This window comes from Rana temporaria, chromosome 2, assembly GCF_905171775.1.
Source record: "Rana temporaria chromosome 2, aRanTem1.1, whole genome shotgun sequence".
In the NCBI taxonomy this organism is placed as follows: Eukaryota; Metazoa; Chordata; class Amphibia; order Anura; family Ranidae; genus Rana; species Rana temporaria.
In genome coordinates this window covers 404964676-404977539 of record NC_053490.1, presented here as the reverse complement: position 1 = coordinate 404977539, position 12864 = coordinate 404964676, and the positions used below count along the sequence as shown (strand labels likewise).

At 40.4% G+C, this 12864-nt stretch overlaps 1 protein-coding gene across 3 annotated transcripts in view; it reads left to right on the top strand.

The window, feature by feature from the left end:
• The window catches only part of TBL1X (transducin beta like 1 X-linked), a 396289-nt gene that overhangs the window by 220407 nt on the left and 163018 nt on the right, over positions 1-12864 (top strand). The gene's annotated exons all lie outside the window — the stretch shown is intronic.

Here is a 12864-nt window from a genome sequence, read left to right as displayed (position 1 = left end):
GAAATATAGCCTCTGATTTGTTTGAATTCTTCATGTATAATATTAGCCTGAATTTTTATTTATTTTTTTACAAGCCCCTTTCCTTTTGTTTTAAACAGTATCTCTTGAAACTTTAAAGCGATAGTATAGCCCGCTATGTGATTTTTACCTACAGGTTAGCCTATAATAAGGCTTATGTGTAGGTAAAATTAATATCTCCTAAACCTGCACCATTTAGGAGATATTCACCCTGAATGCAGCTGGTGAGTTCACCGGCACTTGCGCTCTGAAGTCCAGCATTCCATGCCAAACCTTCAGAGCTTTGTGTCGGAAGCAAGTTTTTTTTTTAACCTCTGCCGTGGTTTACTACCACTTTAACCACTTCCCTACTGCACACCGTCATATGACGTCCTTGACTTTTAAGGGGATATCTGAATGATGCTTGCAGCTACAGGCATCATTCAGATATCATTATTTTCAGGCGGCGATTCTGTACATGATAGTAACAATCATGGCGACAGTTCCGCAGCTTGATCGTTCTTACAGGCGATGGGAGGGTGCTTCTCCAGGCTCTCCCCTGCCATCGCAGAGAAAGAATTGGCCGCCCCCGGATGACGACCATAGAGATTTCCAGTGAGCAGATAGTCACCAGTAATCTTTTTGACCGTCGGAGGCCCGGGCGCGATGTTATGACGTCACGCCCGAGCCCGGGATGTAAACAAAGCTGCGATCACAGCTGTCAGCATGAGATCGGTGAATTGTTTTTTCCGATCTCATGCTTTCCAGCCTGGAGGAGAGATGTGGGGTCTTATTGACCCTATATCTCTCCATAAAGAGAACCTGTCACGATAGATTCCTTTTACAAGGGATGTCCCTAGTAGCTTGCGCTGAGAAGCGAACACACACATAAGTAAATGCTGTTCAAACCACACATGTGAGGTATCACCGTGTACGTTAGAACACAAGCAGCAATTCTAACACTAGACCTCCTCTGTAACTCTAAACTGGTAACCTGTAAAAAAAATTAAGTGTCGCCTATAGAGATTTTTAAGTACTGAAGTATGGTGCCATTCCATGAGTGTGCACAATTTTAAAGTGTGACATGTTGGGTATCTATTTACTCGGCGTAACATCATCTTTCAGATTATACAAAAAAATTGGGCTAACCTTACTGTTTTGTTATTTATAATTCATGAAACAGTTTTTTTTTACAAAAAAAAGGTGTTTGAAAAATTATTGTGCGAATATCGTGCAAGATAAAGTTGTAATGACCACCATTTTAATCCCTGGGGTGTCTGCTAAAAAATATATATAATGTTTGGGGGTTCTGAGTAATTTTCTAGCAAAAAAAATGATTTTTACATGTAGTGCCAGATTTGGCCCAGTATAAAAGTGGTTAGGTGGGGCATAATTTAAGCATCAATAATGTGTGAAAATGATCACCTGAGCATTTTTGTGCACAGTTACCTTTTTCATGTTTTTTTGTCATGTTAACTTTTTTTATGAACATTTTCACTATGCATAAAACGCTTATTGTTGCAAAAATTGTTTAAATATTAGAGCTATATATCACAAAGGTCCAGCACTACCTAAAAACTTTTGATAGTCCAAATTTGGAATGTGGAATATTTTTTTTTCTTTTGCAATTAGCTTGCCTTACATACAGCAGCACCCCAATCTGTCATCAAACAGTAATAGACCCACTTTGACCAGCCAGCAGTTGGCTGTGGCTGTCCTTGTCATTGCTTCAAACAATGCAGCAGCAATCTGTGAACAAAGGGCAACTCCAAGAACGGATGTTAACAAGTGAATCCTCTTCTTTGGGCATCCCAAAGTCGGAAAGACCACATCAACAAAGAGTAAAAATTTGAAAAAAGCTCATACAAGAAATGCCACCCTTAAAAATATACTTACTTTTTAACGGGAAGTCATGCAGCAAAAAATAAATAAAAAATGAAAGACCCAAAATACCAGGCTCAATAGAAGGACAAAATGTCCTCTAATAAAATGAACAAAAAGCAAAAAATAAAATGAAAAAAGCAGGGGTTGATTGCCCAAAGAGCTAGTATTTAGAATAAAAGTACAGTTTCCTAACTGACCCCAATTTGTTCAATACATTAGTAAACTGGGCCACTTACCCATCTATTAACCACGCAGTTAAAAAATAAACACCACAGTTCAGTGTAGAATACATTTGATACATGGAGAATGCTTCACCCCATTAACTACTGCAAATAAAATAATAAATATAAAAGAATAAAATTATTTCAAGGGTCCAGCAATGTTGACTCTTTTTCACATATTCATTTTCCTAAATGCTTTCAGCAAAAAAGATTACTAACTATTGTAAAGTAAACCCTTTTTTTCCCAAAAGAAAACAAACTGCCGCAGTAACTGCTTAAGAAGTTTTAATTTTTCACTTACTTTAAAGTTGCCCATGGATGACTCATTTATTTTTACCAGCCAGCCAGCTGATCAAAACAGAAATGTATAGTTTCAAGGTGGATGGAGGAATCCTCCCCACTGTGTTATGGTATTCTAACAGCACTGTCAGAATGCACTGATCAGCACTGCAGCCGATTGGCTGCATGCTCTGATCGAACACAAATTTTCCAACATTTCTTTTCGAGAGGAGCTGATCACTAGGTCGACTCTTCTCAAACAAGAAAAGCCATAGATGGACCAAAGAGGCTGAATTTTGATCCATCTATGGTCAGTGTAAGTCCATGTAAAATAACATGTCTGTTTAAAGGGGTTGTAAAATCAGGAGGTTTTTTATCTAAATGCAAGGCAAACTGACTGTTCCCTTAGTGAATGAGGTTAAGCTCTGCTGAGTTCCATTATCCAACCACGTGCAAGATTTCCCTGCAAGTGATTGGGTATTCTGTGCAAAGTGAAGATTTACCACATTCAATAAGCTCTGGGGAAATTTCTCTTGCAGAGGGCAACTTCACTTGCAAAGTGAACAGCATATTTGCCTTTAGTAAATCAATCGCATAAAAGACTTTGTTTGATTGAGAGATACAGCTTCTATGAATGAAGAAGGGAGAGGAAAGGGCGAGCATAGTAGGCACTCTTGACGAGTGTGTGTGACAGGGGGTAGCACAGCTAGTACCAACAAAAGGGACACTTCTCATCAGATGTAAGTAACTGCCCTTGTGCTGCTGAACAAAAAGAAAAATGACCTAAACCTAGGCTTTAAATGTAAATTAAAGTCATGGATAATCCTTTGTTTTTGAATCCCTTAACCTAAACTCACACAGTTTGGCCTCATACACACGACTGAGGAACTCGTCGGAAAAGACACATAGTTTTCCTTGACGAGTTCCTTGTTAGGCTTGTCGAGAAACTCCAGCTGCACATGGAGGAATTGATCTTTCCACATTCTTTCTGCAGCCAATGAACGCGGTCATTCAGCGGCTGCAGGAGGAATATGGAAAAATCAGTTCCTCCATGTGCAGTTGTCCCTGCCGCTCCTCCTATCCAGGCACACAGGAGGGCGGCATGGCCAGCCGGGTATTCACATTCTCTCTGGGCGGTCGGCTGGCCAGACTGAAGCACTCGGCTTTCTTTACGTACACACGGTCAAGACCAAATCTCCTTGTTCTCAAACGCGGTGACGTACAACACATTCGACGGCAGGGGAAGTTTGATTCCACTGGCACAACCCTTGGGGCTGCTTTTGCTAATCTCATGTTACTGCGTGTTAAGTAAAAGTTTGGTAGGAGACGATTTGCACTTTTCAGTCTGTTACACCGTGACAAATGTACAATCTCCATTACAAACGCTACTTTTATCGAAGGTGCGCTCCCGTCTCATACTTTATTCTGAGCATGCGTAAGTTTCTAAGCATACAGACGAACGTGTTTCTCGTCGAAAACCAGCCCGATGAGGAACACGACGAGGAAATTGAGACTTCCGTCGAGGAAAAAGAGAATTTGTTATCTTTTTGTTAACAGTTTTCTCGATGAAAAGCATACACACAACTGTTTTCCTCAGCAAAAAAGCTCTGCCACCAAGTTTCTTGATGGATTCTGTCGAGGAAAACGGTCGTGTGTACGAGGCCTGACAGTTATATAATCTACATTTCACAGCCAAGCTTTTAAAAAAAAATTACATGTAATTGCAACTTATTTCTAACATTTTCAATCAATAAAAAGTTTCAAATTGTTAGCCTGTGGTCAGAGGTCTCCGCAGGGTTCTCTTTATCCTTCTAATATTAAAGTTTAAGTTTTTCTCTCATTGCAACCTCTAACAATGCAAATGTATTTAATAAATATAGTACAAACAAGGACGTGACATTTTGACTGTAAAAATACAAATGGAATGGAACCCCTATTACTAGTGATTCCATCATCTGTCAGTCTGATAAATGGATTAGTGTAAGTGTTCCAGTGGGGAAATGTAGCCTATGGGGCTTCCAGCTAATTATATTTAAGTTGTTTAGTACTGCTGGGAAGCTGCATCCAGGCAACTGCTGAAAGCTTTGATGCAGTGTACACCATTACACTGTGTGTTCAGAAACTCATTACCCTTTCATGCCTTGCTCTGCCTGGAATCTCGGAAGCTGACATGAAATAGAGAGTAGAAATCAATACTTGAAAAGACATTTCATTTGTGCCCCTGGTCCATTTCCTGATTCGGCAGCAGATGTGGACCCTGAAATGTTTCTGACAACAGCAGCTTTTAAAGTTAAAGTAGGATATGTTTAAATGTACTGTGTTAAGTAGCTTTGCGTCATTTTTTGTTTTCATTAAGCAAGCTTTGAGTTTATAGAAAGCAATTGTATTTGGATAATTTATCATGAAATGCAATACTGGGGTAGAGAGCTATAATACATTGCTTGTATTTTTTTCTGGTGCCATCTACTTTTTCTTCCATCCCCATGCATTTGAAGAAGCTGGTCTAGAAAGTGTCTTGGTACTAGGCACTTAATAATAATGCCCAATACTGTAACATTGTTCAGTATAGCACAGTAATTTCAAAGATTATTAGGGATTTATTGCAATGGATGAAAGGTATTTGAAGCCCAACTCCAGAATTTTGACAAATTTGCTCTTGTAGTGGAAGCCCCCTGCACTACAAGGGTTAAATGCTTGGTATCTCTTGGGGGAACTGAAGAGCATAAGAGGCTACATTACTTACCCAATCCCTGATCCAGCAGGATTTGATGCTCCAGGCTGTGAGTGGACCCCTGGCATCAACACGTACAATACAAGGCTCTTAACCCTGTATTGAATGTTGAGAAGGCTGGAGTGTGAGCATGGTCAGGACTCAGGAGCACCTTAGAGAGACAACAGTGATGGACCTAGCTCTCGGGATTCAGGGAGCAGGGAATACTTCTTATTATGGAACCCCTAGACATAATTAGCAGTTAAACCTTGCAGTAGTGAAAGAGTACATTTTGTCTAATTAGAGGAGTTGGGCTTAAAAAGCCTCTGCTTTCTGCCAAGAACTTGTTCTCATTGCAAGGGTACAATTTCCCTCTTATGCTGCATACACACAATCGGAAAATCCGACAAGAAAACCGTGGAATTTTTTCAGATGGAATTTGGGCTCAAACTTGTTGTGCATACACACGGTCACACAAATGTTGTCTGAAATTCTGACCGTCAAGAACCCAGTGACAACACTACAGCGAGCCGAGAAAAATGAAGTTCAATGATTCTGAGCATGCGTCAAATTGATTCAGAGCATGCGTGTTTTTTGTGTGTCGGAATTGCATAGAGACGATCGGAATTTCCGACAATAACTTTTCGCGTTGGAAAATTTGAGAACCAGCTCTCAAATTTTTTCTGTCGGAAATTCCGACAGAAAAAGGCCGATAGAGCCTACACACGGTCGGAATTTCCAACCAAAAGCTCACATAGAACTTTTCTTGTCGGAAATTCCGATCATGTGTACGTGGCATTAGAGATTTGTAGCTATTTTGAAGGACTCTTTAACTACTTGCCGACCGCGCACCGTCATTATACGGCGGCAGGTTGGCTCTCCTGGGCGAGAGCCCGTAGCTATATGGCGGCTCTTTGAGCGGCCACTAGGGGCGCGTGCCCCGGCTCACCCCCGACTCCTGTGCGTGTGCCTGGCAGGCTCGATCGCCGCCGGGCACCCGCGATTGCTCGTTACAGAGCGGGGAACGGGAGCTGTGTGTGTAAACACACAGCTCCCGGTCCTGTCAGGGGGGAAATGCTGATCTTCTGTTCATACAATGTATGAACAGAGGATCAGTGTTTCCCCTAGTGAGGCCACCCCCCCCACAGTAAGAACACACCCAGGGACATACTTAACCCCTTCCCCGCCCCCTAGTGTTAACCCCTTCACTGTCAGTGGCATTTTTATAGTAATCCAATGCATTTTTATAGCACTGATCGCTATAAAAATGCCAATGGTCCCAAAAATGTGTCAAAAGTGTCCAAAGTGTCCGCCATAATGTCGCAGTACCGGAAAAAAATCGCTGATCGGCGCCATTACTAGTAAAAAAAATATATTAATAAGAATGCCATAAAAATACCCCCTATTTTGTAAACGCTATAACTTTTGCGCAAACCAATCAATAAACACTTATTGCGATTTTTTTTTACGAAAAATATGTAGAAGAATATGTATCGGCCTAAACTGAGGAAAAAAATGTTTTTTTATATATTTTTGGGGGATATTTATTACAGCAAAAAGTAAAAAATATTCATTTTTTTCAAAATTGTCGCTCTATTTTTGTTAATAGCGCAAAAAATAAAAACCGCAGAGGTAATCAAATACCACCAAAAGAAAGCTCTATTTGTGGGAAAAAAAGGACGCCAATTTTGTTTGGGAGCCACGTCGCACGACCGCGCAATTGTCAGTTAAAGCGGCACAGTCCCGAATCGCAAAAAGTGCTCTGGTCTTTGGGCAGCAATATGGTCCGGGGGTTAAGTGGTTAAAGTACTTGCGTGCGTTTTGACTAAACATGCCTAAAGGGGTTCACCAAACCACCTTTTTATTTATTATGCCCAAAGACGGACTTTGTAGTCAGTATGGACTCACTTTAAACTACTTGGATTTTTACTGTTCTGGAAAGTCTATATATTTAGATTTCCCCATGGCACCTGTACAACAGCAAGGGTGACTACAAGCCACTTAGAGAGGAATGGGAAAGCTGAGTTACTTTACGCCTGTACTTTACGAAAGAAAACATGTGTGATAAAGTTTGATAAAAGCAGCTACCCCTACATTTGGTTTATGTATAGTAGATCCCAGGCCAACAAGTGGAATCTATTCAGCTTAGCTGCAATTGAAGTAATTCCACCCATAATTATAATGTCGCCCATAGTTCTGGCAATTGCTGCATCCATCAGTGCTTTCTCAGACAGGTGTTTTGCTTCATGACAGAGTTCCTTTAAACAAAACACTGTTCATTTACAGTTGGAAACAGCACTGATGTTATTGGTTCCCTAGGGGACAAAATTTCCTTATGGAAGTACAGCTTCTGTTTATAATGATAGTGCTGGGAGTGTTTTTCTGAGTGAGAAGGTATAATTGCTGAAAACCACTTCAGAAGCGTCTCGGGAGGTGCAGTGTTCAGGTGCCTGTTATCAACAACCCTGTTTTGCTACTGAAGGCAAATGGGAGTTGCCTTCACTATCTTGATTTTCTGTCATTATTTAAAAAATTGCGTGGTTTGCCAATCACATGTATTCCTCATATGATACCATTATCTACATGAAATACACACTCACAGGTAAATGTCAGGGCAGAGTTATATGATTTGTTTTAAAGGCATAGGCTGGGCCTCTTTGGTATATCTCCAACCACCAACCCTAACCGGTTGGCTAGAAATAGGCTGGAGTAATGACCCATACTAATTCATGGAGACATTACATACACACAAATCTTACAGACCATCATAATATAGTGGGAAGAATTAACTACTACTCCTTTACTCCTTTAGTTTTAGATAAAGAAGGAAAGAGTTGAAATACATCTAAGGTAGTTCGTATTTTATTATTGTATTTATTGCTGTCTGTCTCCTGAAGATTTTCCTTCAGTTCCTGTCTCAGACACATAACAGGAGGTAAAAGAAAATCTCTCTCAAATGATAAGAGAACTGTCATCAGTGATCTTCCAACTGTGTTCCGTTGCATACTTTTATCTGGCCTTTGGGTCACCATTCTTACCACTGATACAAGGTAGTATTCCTCCCACTGACACCAACAATAGGGCAATGATTCCTATACTGACACCAACAATGGGGCAGAGGGGGGCAGAGAGCTGGAGCAATGTATGTATAAGAGAACAGTGTGATACAGGGGTTTGGGGGCAGAGAGCCAGAGCGTTGTGTGTATGAGATAATGCAAAATTCATGTTAGTGGTCCACAGGATTCAAAATTGTGAGTTTAGTGGTTCGTGAGGTCCGCAATGTTGGCGGCCACTGCCCTAGGCTGTACAAAAACATTTTAGTTTTTGTCTTAAGATACATTTCAAAGCAGTATTGAACCCAAATACAAACATTTATTATTTTGCAGCTTATTTCCAATTCTTAGATGTGGTTATTGCATTTGTTTTTCTTGTTAGTCTTTCTTTTCTTTACTTTTACCTGGTGATCCTACAAGTAAGCCTTATAATTTTAAACAGAACAAGCTCTCCAACAAATGAATCAGGATCAACTTTTATTTATTCATGTAAAATCTTCACCCCCAAAAAGAAAAATCTGCTGCTGTAACTGCTTTGTAATTGCAGTTTGAGCTCGAGCTTGCCTTGAATTTGTTAGTGTATCTAAATCTTCTAGTACTTTTAACACATCCCTTCCCCCAGACTGACAATGCTCTGTCCATTGGTGCCTCATGTTCTTGTTCATGCAGAATGGGGGCACTCTAATACAGGAGGTATGTTACTGGCCAGATCACTGGGTGAAAACGGAGGTGAAAAAGACTAATACCCCATACACACGATCGGAAATACCGACAGCAAAAGTCCGATGTGAGCTTTTGAATGGAAATTCCGACCGTGTGTATGCTCCATCGAACTTTTGCTGTCGGAATTTCCGCCAACAAAAGATTCAGAGCTGGTTCTCAAATTTTCAGATGGAAAAAATTCCTATCGGAAAATCTGATCGTCTGTCTGTTTCAACGCATGCTCGGAAACAATTCGATCCATGCTCGGAAGCATTGAACTTCGGCTCGTCTAAGTGTTGTACATCACCACGTTCTTGACGGACAAAAGTTCAGAGAACTTTTGTGTGACCGTATGTATGCCAGCCAAGCTTGAGCGGAATTCCGTCGGAAAAAACATCCAAGGTTTTTCCGATGGAAAATCTGATCGTGTGTACGTGGCATAAAAAAGAAAAACAATGCAGCTACCATATCTAAGGATTGGTAAGCTGCAATATATAAAATGTTTTGTTTTGGGTTTAATACTACTTTCAACACCAATACAAAGAGAACATAAGAATAATCCATATATTCTGATAAACAGATTAATGCATTCTTGGTGGGGTTTCCCAAGGCTGTGTATCCAATGTTCTGAATTTAACAAGAAATGGTATAACACTGGATAAATGTAAAGTTTTACAGGTATATAGAGTGTTATTCCTTAAAAACTCGGAGCAAAATATCCCCAAGCTGCCTAAAAACCATATTGGAGGAAATTTACTAAAGCCTTCAGGGTGTAGGTTTTAATGTCAAAGCTTAATTAAATAACCTGACATTAGAAGCTGGTTGGTTAATAAGAACAGCTGCACCAGATTCTTTTTGCACCAGTTTTAGTAAATCCCTCCAAATATATATTTGTAACATATAACTGTAAACCATAAACACTTGTACTACTATTGCCATTGCATCACCCCTTAATACAGAGTACAACTGCCGGCTTGCGATACACTGTTAGTGTAGCGTCAGTCTTATGAGCCAAACTGTGCTGAGAGGCAAATTAGTCCAGCGCCCCCATATAGCGCTGCAGTCATACCAGTATGCAGGCGGCCGGCATTCCGTGGGGAGGGGGTGTGGGGGGGGGATGGGCGCTACTTTTAATTTTGACTGTCCTATAATCCTGGACCACAAACCTTCCTCGCTGTGCTATATGTTTTCTGCTGCACCATTGGCATGGATATATCTTCTTAGTCTTCTCCATAAAATTATCAGAAATTTGTACTAAAGGTAGAACTATAAGCAAAACTTTTTTTTTTTTCATTTTGAAGGGTTATAGCCACTGTCAGTTTATTTTTACTATCCCTGTCCCATTGTAGAGATTTCCTTTCACTTTCTGCCCCATAGCCAAACAGGAAGTGAGAGGAAATCTATGCAAATTAAGGGAATCCATTGCCGCCCAGGCCCTCAGAACTAGTGTCCCCACTTAAATCGTTTATCCCGACGGAAATTCCGATTGTGTGTACGAGGCATAACTCTCTGATATTAAGGTTAGTCAGCATTTGTCTGATTATGGAACAGTTGACAAATAACAGTATTCTGCTGTGGACCATGGGTCGCAATATAATCAGGCTTTCCAATGGTTCTGCTAACCCTACACAATCCCAAAGCTTGAGAATTAATAAAGATCTGCTTCTACAGCATCCATCTTTAATTAAGTAATGTGCACATAATTGAACGAGTGCTGTTTATAAAACACCTGGTCATTTGTCTGCTAAAAAGCCAGCTGCCTAATGCCGATCATACATAACTCTGACATCTTTACGCATAGGAGGATGTAATCCCCAACTCTTCTCTTTCCTCTTTCTCTTTCTTTTTGTAAATGTCTGTCCTGTTTCACCAATGTAACCTCCTTGGTTGCATTGAATGAGAAGAACTAGGGCTTTTTTTCAGGGGGAACTTGGTGGAACTCAGTTTCACCACCTCTGGCTCAGACCCTTTGGTGACTGCTCACCACAATCACTTGTAAACACAGAAGTCTGGTTTCTGTGTTTACAAGTGACAGCTTTGCACTCTGTAAAGTATGTAATGCAATCCTGGTAATTAATGCGTCTTAAGCCTTATAAACACGATAGGTTAACCAGAGGACAGTGGTCTGAAGGACCGTTGTCATAGGTTAACCGATGAAGCTCACTGATGGTCCGTCACGCCTATACCATAGGTTAAATAACCGATCGTGTCAGAACGCGGTGATGTAAAACACAACGATGTGCTGAAAAAATGAAGTTCAATGCTTCCAAGCATGCGTCGACTTGATTCTGAGCATGCGTGGGTTTTTAACCGATGTTCGTGCCTACTAACGATCGGTTTTGACCTATCGGTTACCAATCCATAGGTTAATTTTAAAGCAAGTTGGCTTTTCTTTAACCTATGGTTAAATAACCTATGGGGCCCACACACGATCGGTCTTGACCGATGAAAACGGTCCTTCAGACCGTTGTCCTCTGGTTAACCTATCGTGTGTACGAGGCCTTAAAGACCCTCCTACTGTTCGTGAAATTTGACTGACCACACCCACTATTTGATGTGATTTGGAGGGTGTGTGTACAGGGAAAGGGTCTTGTGGGTCGTGGTTATGTTCCAACACCTATTGTTTAACGAAAAGAGGCCTAAGAAGAACCACACTACTATTGGCACAGCTGTATAATCCAGTTATATTGAAAGTTCCATTTTTATGTGACACTTTTTGATGGATTAATGTGGCTGCACAGTTTGTATTGTTTATTGTTATACATGTTTGTTCCCTATTCCCTGCAGTTGGAACTATGTTTCATGATGCTTAGATAGTGTCTAAGGTTTGGTGGTTGTCTAAAGGCTTTCATCCGGGATTGATAAAAGATTTCTTTCAGAGTTTCATCCTCTGTTGTGGTGCAAGAGAAAGGTTCTGAAGCTCTCATCTCTCCATTTAGTTAGAAACTAAAATACTTTTTAAAAAGGCCTGCAGATTCCTTCAAGTATCTACTCACCTTTTGCTAGTTCTGCCTGTATTTTTTAACATTTAGTTAATCGTATAAAAAATATATATGATTATAAAATCTGTTTAAATTCACTATAAATGTTTTTCAAATATTTTAACAGTTGGAGAGAACTGCTAAAAATATTACAAAGTATGTCTGAATTAAAATAATAGAGCCCTAGTATAATAATATTCCCTAGTGTGCTATATATGATAATCTTATGTCTGCAGAGACAAAAAAAAGTTTCCCTTTGAACTTCATGCTTCAGCATGATATACGTCACCTGGATCAAGGGGAAAATGTAGTCCAAGGGAATATGTCAAATCTTTTAACATGACTTTCCTGTGTAAGTTTCATACACAGAGAGAGTCTTTGATAAAGTCTATCCCTTGCTAGTTCTCCTGCTGGGCAAAACTGATGTTTGTGATAGACAGGTAGGTCAACATTTTCCTAAAAGCCTGTGGGCTAATTCTCTGCAGGGGATACAAATACATTTTTTTATTAGATCAGGGATTTTGATATCCTTGGTGTCCATGTTTGAACTGAGTATACTAAATGTTCCCGCTGCATATACTGTATATATAAAGATCAGAAGAAGGACAAACTTAATGTTGTCCTAAAGTTAAAATGCGTTTTTACCTTAATGCATTTCCTGTATTAAGGTGTAAAAACTATCACTAGTTGTTGTGCTACCAGCTCCCTAAAAACACTTAACTGACTCTACCACCAATCCAGCACTGCTGCTCCCTCTTTCTGGTCTCACAGGAGACACTGAGAGCTGCCGGAGCCATAGGCTCCTGGTGCTGTCAGTCAGGTCCTGTGAGTAGGGAGCAGGGGCATGACCAAACTGCACTGTCTGTGTCTATGCATGAACACAGCTCAGTTTGGTAGTGTGCGCATGAGTGCCAACCTAGCAGCCAGCATTGGGGGTGCACCCACAGGAAGGAGGAGTGGAGAGCACCAGCGGGGGACTTACAAAATGCCTTTAACCTTGCAGTTTTTTCACCTAAAATGTAATACCCATTATATGT